General features: G+C 50.7%; 1 protein-coding gene across 5 annotated transcripts in view; it reads left to right on the forward strand.

Moving 5' to 3' along the window:
• The window catches only part of LOC115103005 (zinc finger protein 521-like), a 180,927-nt gene that overhangs the window by 74,028 nt on the left and 90,516 nt on the right, over window positions 1-16,383 (forward strand). The gene's annotated exons all lie outside the window — the stretch shown is intronic.

Raw genomic sequence — 16,383 nt, forward strand, 5'->3', positions numbered from 1 at the left:
AAGTGCAAATCAATCCCAGAACAACAGCAAAGGACCTTGTGAAGATGCTGGAGGAAACAGGTACAATAGTATCTATATCCACAGTAAAACGAGTCCTATATCGACATAACCTGAAAGGCCACACAGCAAGGAAGAAGCCACTGCTGCAAAACCGCCATAAGAAAGCCAGACTATGGTTTGGAACTGCACATGGGGACAAAGATCGTACTTTTTGGAGAAATGTCTGATGAAACACAAATAGAACTGTTTGGCCATAATGACTTTGTCATTATGTTGGGAGGAAAACGGGGGGGCTTGCAAGCCGAAGAACACCATCCCAACCGTGAAGCACGGGGGTGGTAGCATCATGCTGTGGGGGTGCTTTGCTGAAGGAGGGACTGGTGCACTTCACAAAATAGATGGCATCATGAGGAAGGAAAATTATGTGGATATATTGAAGCAACATTTCCAGACATCAGTCAGGAAGTTAAAGCTTGGTCGCAAATGGGTCTTCCAAATGGGCAATGACCCCAAGCACGCTTCCAAAGTTGTGTCAAAATGGCTTAAGGACAACAAAGTCAAGATATTGGAGTGGCCATCACAAAGCCCTGATCTCAATCCTATACACAATTTGTGGGCAGAACCTCAAAAAGTGTGTGCGAGCAAGGAGGCCTACAAACCTGACTCAGTTACACCAGCTCTGTCAGGAGAAATGGGCCAAAATTCACCCAACTTATTGTTTTGAAGCTTGTGGAAGGCTACCTGAAACGTTTGACCCAAGTTAAACAATTTAAAGGCAATGCTACCAAATACTAATTTAGTGTATGTAAACTTCTGACCCACTGTTAATGTGATGAAAGAAATAAAAGCTGAAATAAATCATGCTCTCTACTATTATTCTGACATTTCACATTCTTTAAATGAAGTGGAGATCCTAACTGACCTAAGACCATTTTTACTAGGATTAAATGTCAGGAATTGTGGAAAAACTGACTTTAAATGCATTTGGCTGAGGTGTATGTAAACTTCCGACTTCAACTGTATCTGCCTGAATTCCTAGTGCCAACTGTAAAGTTTGGTGGAGGAGGAATAATGGTCTGGTGCTGTTTTTCTTGGTTTGGGCTGTGCCCCTTAGTTCCAGTGAAGGAAATCTTAACACTACAGCATGCAATGACATTCTAGACGATTCTGTTCTTCCAAATTTGTGGTAACAATTTGGGGGAAGGACCTTTCCTGTTTCAGCATGACAATTCCCCTGTATGCTAAGCGAGGTGTTGAAGAACTTGACTGACCTGCACAGAGCCTTGACCTCAACCCCATCAAAAACTGCCAATTACGAGCCAGGCCTAATTGCCCAACATCAGTGCCCACCTCACTAATGCTCTTGTGCCTGAATGGAAGCAAGTCCCCGCAGCAATGCTCCAACATCTAGTGGAAAGCCTTCCCAGAAGAGTGGAGACTGTTATAGCAGCAATGGGGGGAAGAACTCCATATGAATGCCCCGGCATGAGATGTTCGACGAGCAGGTGTCCACATACTTTTGGTCATGTAGTGCATCTCTAGCTTAAACAGACAGATTTTGATGGGGATTTATTTATTATGTAAATTTGATTTCTGTGGGGCCGTGGAAATTGTAGGCTAAGGGTTAAAGGAAAGAAGGGAGGGGTGGAGAAGGAGAGAGCTCAGAGAGAGAGAGCGAGAGTGAGAGGAGAGAGAGGAAAGACTCCAGAGCCCAGAGAGAGAGAGAGAGAGGAAAGACTCCAGAGCCCAGAGAGAGAGAGGAAAGACTCCAGAGCCCAGAGAGACAGAGAGGAAAGACTCCAGAGCCCAGAGAGAGAGAGAGAGGAAAGACTCCAGAGCCCAGAGAGAGAGAGGAAAGACCAGAGCCCATATAGAGAGAGGAAAGACTCCAGAGCCCAGAGAGAGAGAGAGGAAAGACTCCAGAGCCCAGAGAGAGAGAGAGAGAGGAAAGACTCCAGAGCCCAGATAGAGAGAGGAAAGACTCCAGAGCCCAGAGAGAGAGAGAGAGAGAGAGGAAAGACTCCAGAGCCCAGAGAGAGAGAGAGGAAAGACTCCAGAGCCCAGAGAGAGAGAGAGAGGAAAGACTCCAGAGCCCAGATAGAGAGAGGAAAGACTCCAGAGCCCAGAGAGAGAGAGGAAAGACTTCAGAGACCAGAGAAAGAGAGAGAGGAAAGACTCCAGAGCCCAGAGAGAGAGAGAGAGGAAAGACTCCAGAGACCAGAGAGAGAGAAAGAGAGGAAAGACTCCAGAGACCAGAGAGAGAGAGAGGAAAGACTCCAGAGCCCAGAGAGAGAGAGAGGAAAGACTCCAGAGACCAGAGAGAGAGAGAGAGGAAAGACTTCAGAGACCAGAGAAAGAGAGAGAGGAAAGACTCCAGAGCCCAGAGAGAGAGAGAGAGGAAAGACTCCAGAGACCAGAGAGAGAGAAAGAGAGGAAAGACTCCAGAGCCCAGAGAGAGAGAGAGGAAAGACTCCAGAGACCAGAGAGAGAGAGAGAGGAAAGACTCCAGAGACTAGAGAGAGAGAGGAAAGACTTCAGAGCCCAGAGAGAGAGAGAGAGGAAAGACTCCAGAGACCAGAGAGAGAGAGAGGAAAGACTCCAGAGACTAGAGAGAGAGAGGAAAGACTTCAGAGCCCAGAGAGAGAGAGAGAGGAAAGACTCCAGAGCCCAGAGATAGACAGGAAAGACTCCAGAGCCCAGAGAGAGAGAGGAAAGACCCCATAAACCAGAGAGAGAGAGGAAAGACTCCAGAGACCAGAGAGAGAGAGGAAAGACTCCAGAGCCCAGAGAGAGAGAGAGGAAAGACTCAGAGCCCAGAGAGAGAGAGAGAGGAAAGACTCCAGAGACCAGAGAGGGAGAGGAAAGACTCCAGAGACCAGCGAGAGAGAGCGGAAAGACTCCAGAGACCAGAGAGAGAGAGGAAAGACTCCAGAGCCCAGAGAGAGAGAGGAAAGACTCCAGAGACCAGAGAGAGAGAGAGGAAAGACTCCAGAGACCAGAGAGAGAGAGAAAGACTCCAGAGCCAAGAGAGAGAGAGAGAGGAAAGACTCCAGAGCCCAGAGAGAGAGAAAGGAAAGACTCCAGAGACCAGAGAGAGAGAGAGAGGAAAGACTCCAGAGCCCAGAGAGAGAGAGAGGAAAGACTCCAGAGCCCAGAGAGAGAGAGAGGAAAGACTCCAGAAACCAGAGAGAGAGAGGAAAGACTCCAGAGACCAGAGAGAGAGAGGAAAGACTCCAGAGCCCAGAGAGAGAGAGGAAAGACTCCAGAGCCCAGAGAGAGAGAGAGAGGAAAGACTCCAGAGACCAGAGAGAGAGAAAGAGAGGAAAGACTCCAGAGACCAGAGAGAGAGAGGAAAGACTCCAGAGCCCAGAGAGAGAGAGAGAGGAAAGACTCCAGAGACCAGAGAGAGAGAGAGAGGAAAGACTCCAGAGACTAGAGAGAGAGAGGAAAGACTTCAGAGCCCAGAGAGAGAGAGAGAGGAAAGACTCCAGAGCCCAGAGATAGAGAGGAAAGACTCCAGAGCCCAGAGAGATAGAGGAAAGACTCCAGAGCCCAGAGAGAGAGAGGAAAGACCCCGGAAACCAGAGAGAGAGGAAAGACTCCAGAGACCAGAGAGAGAGAGGAAAGACTCCAGAGCCCAGAGAGAGAGAGGAAAGACTCCAGAGCCCAGAGAGAGAGAGAGGAAAGACCCCAGAGACCAGAGAGGGAGAGGAAAGACTCCAGAGACCAGAGAGAGAGAGAGAGAGAAGAGACCAGAGAGAGAGAGGAAAGACTCCAGAGCCCAGAGAGAGAGAGAGGAAAGACTCCAGAGACTAGAGAGAGAGAGAGGAAAGACTCCAGAGACCAGAGAGAGAGAGGAAAGACTCCAGAGCACAGAGAGAGAGAGAGGAAAGACTCCAGAGACCAGAGAGAGAGAGAGAGAGAGAGGAAAGACTCCAGAGACTAGAGAGAGAGAGGAAAGACTTCAGAGCCCAGAGAGAGAGAGAGAGAAAGACTCCAGAGACCAGAGAGAGAGAGAGGAAAGACTCCAGAGACTAGAGAGAGAGAGGAAAGACTTCAGAGCCCAGAGAGAGAGAGAGAGAGAAAGACTCCAGAGCCCAGAGATAGACAGGAAAGACTCCAGAGCCCAGAGAGATAGAGGAAAGACTCCAGAGCCCAGAGAGAGAGAGGAAAGACCCCATAAACCAGAGAGAGAGAGGAAAGACTCCAGAGACCAGAGAGAGAGAGGAAAGACTCCAGAGCCCAGAGAGAGAGAGGAAAGACTCCAGAGCCCAGAGAGAGAGAGAGAGGAAAGACTCCAGAGACCAGAGAGGGAGAGGAAAGACTCCAGAGACCAGCGAGAGAGAGCGGAAAGACTCCAGAGACCAGAGAGAGAGAGGAAAGACTCCAGAGCCCAGAGAGAGAGAGAGAAAGACTCAGAGACCACAGAGAGAGAGGAAAGACTCCAGAGACCAGAGAGAGAGAGGAAAGACTCCAGAGCCAAGAGAGAGAGAGAGAGGAAAGACTCCAGAGCCCAGAGAGAGAGAAAGGAAAGACTCCAGAGACCAGAGAGAGAGAGAGAGGAAAGACTCCAGAGCCCAGAGAGAGAGAGAGGAAAGACTCCAGAGCCCAGAGAGAGAGAGGAAAGACTCCAGAAACCAGAGAGAGAGAGGAAAGACTCCAGAGACCAGAGAGAGAGAGGAAAGACTCCAGAGCCCAGAGAGAGAGAGAGAGGAAAGACTCCAGAGACTAGAGAGAGAGAGGAAAGACTTCAGAGCCCAGAGAGAGAGAGAGAGGAAAGACTCCAGAGCCCAGAGATAGAGAGGAAAGACTCCAGAGCCCAGAGAGATAGAGGAAAGACTCCAGAGCCCAGAGAGAGAGAGGAAAGACCCCGGAAACCAGAGAGAGAGGAAAGTCTCCAGAGACCAGAGAGAGAGAGGAAAGACTCCAGAGCCCAGAGAGAGAGAGAGGAAAGACTCCAGAGACTAGAGAGAGAGAGAGGAAAGACTCCAGAGACCAGAGAGAGAGAGGAAAGACTCCAGAGCACAGAGAGAGAGAGAGGAAAGACTCCAGAGACCAGAGAGAGAGAGAGAGAGAGAGGAAAGACTCCAGAGACTAGAGAGAGAGAGGAAAGACTTCAGAGCCCAGAGAGAGAGAGAGAGGAAAGACTCCAGAGACCAGAGAGAGAGAGAGGAAAGACTCCAGAGACTAGAGAGAGAGAGGAAAGACTTCAGAGCCCAGAGAGAGAGAGAGAGGAAAGACTCCAGAGCCCAGAGATAGACAGGAAAGACTCCAGAGCCCAGAGAGATAGAGGAAAGACTCCAGAGCCCAGAGAGAGAGAGGAAAGACCCCATAAACCAGAGAGAGAGAGGAAAGACTCCAGAGACCAGAGAGAGAGAGGAAAGACTCCAGAGCCCAGAGAGAGAGAGGAAAGACTCCAGAGCCCAGAGAGAGAGAGAGAGGAAAGACTCCAGAGACCAGAGAGGGAGAGGAAAGACTCCAGAGACCAGCGAGAGAGAGCGGAAAGACTCCAGAGACCAGAGAGAGAGAGGAAAGACTCCAGAGCCCAGAGAGAGAGAGGAAAGACTCCAGAGACCAGAGAGAGAGAGAGGAAAGACTCCAGAGACCAGAGAGAGAGAGGAAAGACTCCAGAGCCAAGAGAGAGAGAGAGAGGAAAGACTCCAGAGCCCAGAGAGAGAGAAAGGAAAGACTCCAGAGACCAGAGAGAGAGAGAGAGGAAAGACTCCAGAGCCCAGAGAGAGAGAGAGGAAAGACTCCAGAGCCCAGAGAGAGAGAGGAAAGACTCCAGAAACCAGAGAGAGAGAGGAAAGACTCCAGAGACCAGAGAGAGAGAGGAAAGACTCCAGAGCCCAGAGAGAGAGAGAGAGGAAAGACTCCAGAGACCAGAGAGAGAGAAAGAGAGGAAAGACTCCAGAGACCAGAGAGAGAGAGGAAAGACTCCAGAGCCCAGAGAGAGAGAGAGAGGAAAGACTCCAGAGACCAGAGAGAGAGAGAGAGGAAAGACTCCAGAGACTAGAGAGAGAGAGGAAAGACTTCAGAGCCCAGAGAGAGAGAGAGAGGAAAGACTCCAGAGCCCAGAGATAGAGAGGAAAGACTCCAGAGCCCAGAGAGATAGAGGAAAGACTCCAGAGCCCAGAGAGAGAGAGGAAAGACCCCGGAAACCAGAGAGAGAGGAAAGACTCCAGAGACCAGAGAGAGAGAGGAAAGACTCCAGAGCCCAGAGAGAGAGAGGAAAGACTCCAGAGCCCAGAGAGAGAGAGAGGAAAGACCCCAGAGACCAGAGAGGGAGAGGAAAGACTCCAGAGACCAGAGAGAGAGAGAGAGGAAAGTCTCCAGAGACCAGAGAGAGAGAGGAAAGACTCCAGAGCCCAGAGAGAGAGAGAGGAAAGACTCCAGAGACTAGAGAGAGAGAGAGGAAAGACTCCAGAGACCAGAGAGAGAGAGGAAAGACTCCAGAGCACAGAGAGAGAGAGAGGAAAGACTCCAGAGACCAGAGAGAGAGAGAGAGAGAGAGGAAAGACTCCAGAGCCCAGAGAGAGAGAGAGGAATGACTCCAGAGCCCAGAGAGAGAGAGGAAAGACTCCAGAAACCAGAGAGAGAGAGGAAAGACTCCAGAGACCAGAGAGAGAGAGGAAAGACTCCAGAGCCCAGAGAGAGAGAGGAAAGTCTCCAGAGCCCAGAGAGAGAGAGAGGAAAGACGCCAGAGACCAGAGAGGGAGAGGAAAGATTCCAGAGACCAGAGAGAGAGAGGAAAGACTCCAGAGCCCAGAGAGAGAGAGGAAAGACTCCAGAGACCAGAGAGAGAGAGGAAAGACTCCAGAGCCCAGAGAGAGAGAGGAAAGACTCCAGAGACCAGAGAGAGAGAGAGGAAAGACTCCAGAGACCAGAGAGAGAGAGGAAAGACTCCAGAGCCAAGAGAGAGAGAGAGAGGAAAGACTCCAGAGCCCAGAGAGAGAGAAAGGAAAGACTCCAGAGACCAGAGAGAGAGAGAGAGGAAAGACTCCAGAGCCCAGAGAGAGAGAGAGGAAAGACTCCAGAGCCCAGAGAGAGAGAGGAAAGACTCCAGAAACCAGAGAGAGAGAGGAAAGACTCCAGAGACCAGAGAGAGAGAGGAAAGACTCCAGAGCCCAGAGAGAGAGAGAGAGGAAAGACTCCAGAGACTAGAGAGAGAGAAAAGACTTCAGAGCCCAGAGAGAGAGAGAGGAAAGACTCCAGAGCCCAGAGATAGAGAGGAAAGACTCCAGAGCCCAGAGAGATAGAGGAAAGACTCCAGAGCCCAGAGAGAGAGAGGAAAGACCCGAAACCAGAGAGAGAGGAAAGTCTCCAGAGACCAGAGAGAGAGAGGAAAGACTCCCCAGAGAGAGAGAGAGAAAGACTCCAGAGACTAGAGAGAGAGAGAGGAAAGACTCCAGAGACCAGAGAGAGAGAGGAAAGACTCACAGAGAGAGAGAGAGGAAAGACTCCAGAGACCAGAGAGAGAGAGAGAGAGAGGAAAGACTCCAGAGACTAGAGAGAGAGAGGAAAGACTTGGGAGCCCAGAGAGAGAGAGAGAAAAGACTCCAGAGACCAGAGAGAGAGAGAGGAAAGACTCCAGAGACTAGAGAGAGAGAGGAAAGACTTCAGAGCCCAGAGAGAGAGAGAGAGGAAAGACTCCAGAGCCCAGAGATAGACAGGAAAGACTCCAGAGACCAGAGAGAGAGAAAGAGAGGAAAGACTCCAGAGACCAGAGAGAGAGAAAGAGAGGAAAGACTCCAGAGACCAGAGAGAGAGAGGAAAGACTCCAGAGCCCAGAGAGAGAGAGAGAGGAAAGACTCCAGAGACCAGAGAGAGAGAGAGAGGAAAGACTCCAGAGACTAGAGAGAGAGAGGAAAGACTTCAGAGCCCAGAGAGAGAGAGAGAGGAAAGACTCCAGAGCCCAGAGATAGAGAGGAAAGACTCCAGAGCCCAGAGAGATAGAGGAAAGACTCCAGAGCCCAGAGAGAGAGAGGAAAGACCCCGGAAACCAGAGAGAGAGGAAAGACTCCAGAGACCAGAGAGAGAGAGGAAAGACTCCAGAGCCCAGAGAGAGAGAGGAAAGACTCCAGAGCCCAGAGAGAGAGAGAGGAAAGACCCCAGAGACCAGAGAGGGAGAGGAAAGACTCCAGAGACCAGAGAGAGAGAGAGAGAGGAAAGTCTCCAGAGACCAGAGAGAGAGAGGAAAGACTCCAGAGCCCAGAGAGAGAGAGAGGAAAGACTCCAGAGACTAGAGAGAGAGAGAGGAAAGACTCCAGAGACCAGAGAGAGAGAGGAAAGACTCCAGAGCACAGAGAGAGAGAGAGGAAAGACTCCAGAGACCAGAGAGAGAGAGAGAGAGAGAGGAAAGACTCCAGAGACTAGAGAGAGAGAGGAAAGACTTCAGAGCCCAGAGAGAGAGAGAGAGGAAAGACTCCAGAGACCAGAGAGAGAGAGAGGAAAGACTCCAGAGACTAGAGAGAGAGAGGAAAGACTTCAGAGCCCAGAGAGAGAGAGAGAGAGGAAAGACTCCAGAGCCCAGAGATAGACAGGAAAGACTCCAGAGCCCAGAGAGATAGAGGAAAGACTCCAGAGCCCAGAGAGAGAGAGGAAAGACCCCATAAACCAGAGAGAGAGAGGAAAGACTCCAGAGACCAGAGAGAGAGAGGAAAGACTCCAGAGCCCAGAGAGAGAGAGGAAAGACTCCAGAGCCCAGAGAGAGAGAGAGAGGAAAGACTCCAGAGACCAGAGAGGGAGAGGAAAGACTCCAGAGACCAGAGAGAGAGAGCGGAAAGACTCCAGAGACCAGAGAGAGAGAGGAAAGACTCAGAGCCCAGAGAGAGAGAGGAAAGACTCCAGAGACCAGAGAGAGAGAGAGGAAAGACTCCAGAGACCAGAGAGAGAGAGGAAAGACTCCAGAGCCAAGAGAGAGGAAAGAAAGACTCCAGAGCCCAGAGAGAGAGAAAGGAAAGACCCAGAGAGAGAGAGAGAGGAAAGACTCCAGAGCCCAGAGAGAGAGAGAAAGACTCCAGAGCCCAGAGAGAGAGAGGAAAGACTCCAGAAACCAGAGAGAGAGAGGAAAGACTCCAGAGACCAGAGAGAGAGAGGAAAGACTCCAGAGCCCAGAGAGAGAGAGAGAGGAAAGACTCCAGAGACTAGAGAGAGAGAGGAAAGACTTCAGAGCCCAGAGAGAGAGAGAGAGGAAAGACTCCAGAGCCCAGAGATAGAGAGGAAAGACTCCAGAGCCCAGAGAGATAGAGGAAAGACTCCAGAGCCCAGAGAGAGAGAGAAAGACCCTGAAACCAGAGAAGAAAGTCTCCAGAGACCAGAGAGAGAGAGGAAAGACTCCAGAGCCCAGAGAGAGAGAGAGAGGAAAGACTCCAGAGACTAGAGAGAGAGAGGAAAGACTCCAGAGACCAGAGACTCCAGAGCACAGAGAGAGAGAGAGGAAAGACTCCAGAGACCAGAGAGAGAGAGAGAAAAAGACTCCAGAGACTAGAGAGAGAGAGGAAAGACTTCAGAGCCCAGAGAGAGAGACTCCAGAGACCAGAGAGAGAGAGAGAGGAAAGACTCCAGAGAGAGAGAGGAAAGACCAGAGCCCAGAGAGAGAGAGGAAAAGACTCCAGAGCCCAGAGATAGACAGGAGACTCCAGAGCCCAGAGAGACTCCAGAGCCCAGAGAGAGAGAGGAAAGACCCCAGAAACCAGAGAGAGAGAGAAAGACTCCAGAGACCAGAGAGAGAGAGGAAAGACTCCAGAGCCCAGAGAGAGAGAGGAAAGACTCAGAGCCCAGAGAGAGAGAAAGAAAGACTCCAGAGACCAGAGAGGGAGAGGAAAGACTCCAGAGACCAGAGAGAGAGCGGAAAGACTCCAGAGACCAGAGAGAGAGAGAAAGACTCCAGAGCCCAGAGAGAGAGAGGAAAGACTCCAGAGACCAGAGAGAGAGAGAGGAAAGACTCCAGAGACCAGAGAGAGAGAGGAAAGACTCCAGAGCCAAGAGACTCCAGAGACTCAGAGAGAGAGAGAGAAAAAGACTCCAGAGCCCAGAGAGAGAGAGAGGAAAGACTCCAGAGCCCAGAGAGAGAGAGGAAAGACTCAGAAACCAGAGAGAGAGAGGAAAGACTCCAGAGACCAGAGAGAGAGAGGAAAGACTCCAGAGCCCAGAGAGAGAGAGAGGAAAGACTCCAGAGACCAGAGAGAGAGAAAGAGAGAAAGACTCCAGAGACCAGAGAGAGAGAGAAAGACTCCAGAGACCAGAGAGAGAGAGAGAGAAAGACTCAGAGACCAGAGAGAGGAAAAGACTCCAGAGCCCAGAGAGAGAGAGAGAGAAAGACTCCAGAGCCCAGAGAGAGAGAGAAAGAAGCCCAGAGAGATAGAGGAAAGACTCCAGAGCCCAGAGAGAGAGAGGAAAGACCAGAAACCAGAGAGAGAGGAAAGACTCCAGAGACCAGAGAGAGAGAGGAAAGACTCCAGAGCCCAGAGAGAGAGAGGAAAGACTCCAGAGCCCAGAGAGAGAGAGGAAAGACTCCAGAGACCAGAGAGAGAGAGGAAAGACTCCAGAGACCAGAGAGAGAGAGAGAGAAAGTCTCCAGAGACCAGAGAGAGAGAGGAAAGACTCCAGAGCCCAGAGAGAGAGAGGAAAGACTCCAGAGACCAGAGACCAGAGAGAGAGAGGAAAGACTCCAGAGCACAGAGAGAGAGAGAGAAAGACTCCAGAGACCAGAGAGAGAGAGAGAGAGAGAGGAAAGACTCCAGAGCCCAGAGAGAGAGAGGAATGACTCCAGAGCCCAGAGAGAGAGAGGAAAGACCAGAAACCAGAGAGAGAGAGGAAAGACTCCAGAGACCAGAGAGAGAGAGGAAAGACTCCAGAGCCCAGAGAGAGAGGAAAGTCTCCAGAGCCCAGAGAGAGAGAGAGACGAAGAGACCAGAGAGGGAGAGGAAAGATTCCAGAGACCAGAGAGAGAGAGGAAAGACCCAGAGCCCAGAGAGAGAGAAAGACTCCAGAGACCAGAGAGAGAGAGGAAAGACTCCAGAGCCCAGAGAGAGAGAGGAAAGACTCAGAGACCAGAGAGAGAGAGAGAGGAAAGACTCCAGAGACCAGAGAGAGAGAGAAAGACTCCAGAGCCAAGAGAGAGAGAGAGAGAGAAAGACTCCAGAGCCCAGAGAGAGAGAAAGGAAAGACTCCAGAGACCAGAGAGAGAGAGAGAGGAAAGACTCCAGAGCCCAGAGAGAGAGAGAGAAAGACTCCAGAGCCCAGAGAGAGAGAGAAAGACTCCAGAAACCAGAGAGAGAGAGGAAAGACTCCAGAGACCAGAGAGAGAGAGGAAAGACTCCAGAGCCCAGAGAGAGAGAGAGAGAACTCCAGAGACTCCAGAGCCCAGAGATAGAGAGGAAAGACCCAGAGCCCAGAGAGATAGAGGAAAGACTCCAGAGCCCAGAGAGAGAGAGGAAAGACCCCGGAAACCAGAGAGACTCCAGAGACCAGAGAGAGGAAAGACTCCAGAGACTAGAGAGAGAGAGGAAAGACTCCAGAGACCAGAGAGAGAGAGAAAGACTCCTCAGAGACCAGAGAGAGAGAGAGACTCCAGAGACCAGAGAGAGAGAGGAAAGACTTCAGAGCCCAGAGACAGAGAGGAAAGACTCCAGAGACCAGAGAGAGAGGAAAAGACTCCAGAGACTAGAGAGAGAAAGACTTCAGAGCCCAGAGAGAGAGAGAAAGACTCCAGAGCCCAGAGATAGACAGGAAAGACTCAGAGCCCAGAGAGATAGAGGAAAGACTCCAGAGCCCAGAGAGAGAGAGAAAGACCCCATAAACCAGAGAGAGACTCCCAGAGAGACCCAGAGAGAGAGAGAGGAAAGACTCCAGAGCCCAGAGAGAGAGAGAGAGGAAAGACTCCAGAGACCAGAGAGGGAGAGGAAAGACTCAGAGAGGAAGAGACTCCAGACTCCAGAGACCAGAGAGAGAGAGACTCCAGAAAGACTCCAGAGACCAGAGAGAGAGAGAGAAAGACTCAGAGACCAGAGAGAGAGAGGAAAGACTCCAGAGCCAGAGAGAGAGAAAGACTCCAGAGCCCAGAGAGAGAAAGGAAAGACTCCAGAGACCAGAGAGAGAGAGAGAGAAAGACTCCAGAGCCCAGAGAGAGAGAGGAAAGACTCAGAGCCCAGAGAGAGAGAGACCAGAAACCAGAGAGAGAGAGGAAAGACTCCAGAGACCAGAGAGAGAGAGGAAAGACTCCAGAGCCCAGAGAGAGAGAGAGGAAAGACTCCAGAGACCAGAGAGAGAGAAAGAAAAAGACTCCAGAGACCAGAGAGAGAGAGAAAGACTCCAGAGACCAGAGAGAGAGAGAGAAAGACTCCAGAGACCAGAGAGAGAGAGACTCCAGAGACTAGAGAGAGAGAGGAAAGAGAGCCCAGAGAGAGAGAGAGAAAGACTCCAGAGACCAGAGATAGAGAGGAAAGACTCCAGAGCCCAGAGAGAGAGAGAGACTCCAGAGCCCAGAGAGAGAGAGAAAGACTCAGAGACCAGAGAGAGAGAGGAAAGACTCCAGAGCCCAGAGAGAGAGGAAAGACTCCAGAGACCAGAGAGAGAGAGGAAAGACCCCAGAGACCAGAGAGGGAGAGGAAAGACCAGAGACCAGAGAGAGAGAGAGAGGAAAGTCCCAGAGAGAGAGAGAGAAAGACTCCAGAGACCAGAGAGAGAGAGGAAAGACTCCAGAGACTAGAGAGAGAGAGAGGAAGAGACCAGAGCCCAGAGCCCAGAGAGAGAGAGAGGAATGACTCCAGAGCCAGAGAGAGAGAGAGGAAAGACTCCAGAGACCAGAGAGAGAGAGGAAAGACTCCAGAGACCAGAGAGAGAGAGGAAAGACTCCAGAGACTCCAGAGAGAGAGGAAAGACGCCAGAGACCAGAGAGAGAGGAGAGGAAAGACTCAGAGACCAGAGAGAGAGAGAAAGACTCCAGAGACCAGAGAGAGAGAGAGGAAAGACTCCAGAGAGAGAGAGAGGAAAGACTCCAGAGACCAGAGAGGGAGAGGAAAGACTCCAGAGACCAGAGAGAGAGAGGAAAGACTCCAGAGCCCAGAGAGAGAGAGAGGAAAGACTCCAGAGCCCAGAGAGAGAGAGGAAAGACTCCAGAGCCCAGAGAGAGAGAGGAAAGACTCCAGAGCCCAGAGAGAGAGAGGAAAGACTCCAGAGAGAAAGAGGAAAGACTCCAGAGCCCAGAGAGAGAGAGAGGAAAGACTCCAGAGACCAGAGAGAGAGAGGAAAGACTCCAGAGCCCAGAGAGAGAGAGAGGAAATACTCCAGAGACCAGAGAGAGAGAGAGAGGAAAGACTCCAGAGACCAGAGAGTGAGAGGAAAGACTCCAGAGCCCAGAGAGAGAGAGGAAAGACTCCAGAGCCCAGAGAGAGAGGGGAAAGACTCCAGAGCCCAGAGAGAGAGAGGAAAGACTCCAGAGCCCAGAGAGAGAGAGAGAGAGAGAGAGAGAGGAAAGACTCCAGAGACCAGAGAGAGAGAGGAAAGACTCCAGAGACCAGAAAGAGAGAGAGAGGAAAGACTTCAGAGACCAGAGAGAGAGGAAAGACTCCAGAGCCCAGAGAGAGAGAGGAAAGACTCCAGAGACCAGAGAGAGAGAGGAAAGACTCCAGAGACCAGAGAGAGAGAGGAAAGACTCCAGAGACCAGAGAGAGAGAGGAAAGACTCCAGAGACCAGAGAGAGAGAGAGGAAAGACTCCAGAGCCCAGAGAGAGAGAGGAAAGACTCCAGAGCCCAGAGAGAGAGAGGAAAGACTCCAGAGACCAGAGAGAGAGAGAGGAAAGACTCCAGAGACCAGAGAGAGAGAGAGGAAAGACTCCAGAGACCAGAGAGAGAGAGAGGAAAGACTCCAGATCCTAGAGAGAGAGAGGAAAGACTCCAGAGACCAGAGAGAGAGAGAGGAAAGACTCCAGAGACCAGAGAGAGAGAGGAAAGACTCCAGAGCCCAGAGAGAGAGAGAGGAAAGACTCCAGAGCCTAGAGAGAGAGTGGAATGACTCCAGAGCCCAGAGAGAGAGAGGAAAAACTCCAGAGACCAGAGAGAGAGAGAGAGGAAAGACTCCAGAGACCAGAGAGAGAGAGAGAGAGGAAAGACTCCAGAGCCCAGAGAGAGAGAGGAAAGACTCCAGAGTCCAGAAAGAGAGCAGAGTAGAGGGACAGGCCCTAAGATGGAGGTCTTCCTCCCAGGACGTGACAGGCTGTTGGCTGTAGGATGCTCAGGAAGGCCTTGGCAGGCCAACAAAGACAGCCCTTCAGCTGCAGGGTGTACTTTTTCAGGCCCCAGCATCCCCTTTGGCAGCGGCACAGAGAGTGCTGGCGTGCAGAGGCCCCAGAGACGGACGGACGGACGTGGAAGAAAAGGCCTTCTCGGCTCCCTGTTATTTACTCAGGCTGATGAGGACCTGGGTATTTCTTGTCTGGGTGAAGGAGGGGAAAAACAGGAGGGTCTCTCTATCTCTTAAGTCTCCTGGGGTTGAACAGTGCTTTCATCTGCCGTTGTTCACACACTTGTCGTGACGGCTGTGTGTGTGTTACCTGAGCTGTTGACCTCAAGCACCATGGTGATATATGATGGCCACCCTCCGGTATGAGATATGGTCAAATATTTGGTGTAGTAAACACAAGTTATCTCAAAAGTACTAGCTTCGAGGAGTCAGTAACCACCTGTTTGTCGAAAGCCATATCAGTGGGCCTTTTGAATGGTACACCAACGTCCTTTCAGAACGAGACAACGCATTAGTGGGAATAAGAACAGTACAGAGAAAGCAGCGTAGATATGATTCAGAAGACATTGGAGAACACGTGTAGGATTAACAATACTGTACTCACATGTCCAATGTCAACACAGCTGTCATGTCTACACACAGATCATTAATTCACTTGTGTTAATCAACAATGATGCACCATGAGAATGTTAATTCAATTAGGCGCTGGACAGTTCAACTCAAATGATGACCCACTTGTATAATCCTTGTGTACATTACTCATGGCTCCCACTCCCCCGCTGTTTGGTATGTCTGTTGACTAATGTATGCAGCTCGGTGTAATAAAGACATTATATACATTGTTAATGAACTAAACAAAGAACGGAGGAGGCAGCCTTGACAGCATCGCAATGTCTGCCGGCCGTGCCATCATCATTTAAGAAAAGCAGGATTTAATTTCATATATGTTTCCTGTATCTGGCTATGTGTTTGTTTGTTTTGGTGTTGTCTCCGAGCCAACATGTTTGACTGTAAGGCATTGGTTAGGGTCATTTCTCTCTGCTCTGCTGTCTACTCCTATCCTGGGAGAATATGTGTGTTTGTGTGTGTGTGTGTGTGTGTGTGTGTGTGTGGAGGAGGGCATTCCACTGACTCACCCATCCTCCCTGCAACCAGAAAAAAACAACATGGATGAACTACATAAAGAAAGAAGATAAATCAGGCAAGGTTTGGTTTGCTGCTCCTTGGGTTTGACTCAGAGCTTGTGCAAAGTGGGCAGTGTGCCAGGGACAGGGGGGTGAAGGGGGGTCGGAGGTGGGAGGTAGGCAGGCCGTCCTCAATGTGCTGCTTTCAGCAGTTTGGAGGGGCAGGGGAATAACCTCCGACCCCATCTGTTTCCTGAAGATAGGCCCTGACGGGTGTAAGTACTCAGTGAGGGCATGTTATCCTGACTAAGGGCAGATCTCTCTCCCCAGCAAAAACAACAGAATGGGAGGGAGGGAGGGAGGGAATGGGGGGAGAGAAAGACTTATTCGTCAGCTAAAAGATAGCATGGTGAAGGGGAAGGTTGGATCCTGGAATGATCAAGGCATTATGCTTTTCCTTTGTCCATCCCATGAATCTGTGCAGTTTCCTCTTGTTTTTCCCGTTCCAAGTTTTGGCCTTTTGACTTTGGCTTTCTTTCCGAAGGGGTTGGAATTACGTTGTTTTATTTAAATAAGGAAGTTCACAGCACTTAGAATTCGGCAGAGGGAAGAAGTGGTCCATCACCTTTTGAACCTGCTGGAAACGGGTTTTCTGCATTTTCCATTTTATATCACACTGTGTTCTGTATTCCGCACCATTGGAATGTCAATGAATAACTGATTGTGATAAAGAGACAGTAAATTAACGGGAAAAAAGCGATGGCACGTACTTCACTGCACCTGCTTGTCCTTGGGTGAAGTATTTATCCTCCCCATGCTCCGCCCATCTCTCTCTCTCTCTCTCTCTGACCTCACCCTGACCCTACACAGTGCCCCTAAAGCACCGGCTGCCTTATGGCTCCATTCAGCCAGTAATCACTCAGCTGAGCCAATATTCTATAATCTAATATCCATAGACAAATTGTCAGAACAGACCGCTTCTCCCTGACAAAGTCATTCGTTTGCGGTCGTGAC

The sequence above is a fragment of the Oncorhynchus nerka genome, linkage group LG20, assembly GCF_034236695.1.
Source record: "Oncorhynchus nerka isolate Pitt River linkage group LG20, Oner_Uvic_2.0, whole genome shotgun sequence".
Lineage (NCBI taxonomy): Eukaryota > Metazoa > Chordata > Actinopteri > Salmoniformes > Salmonidae > Oncorhynchus > Oncorhynchus nerka.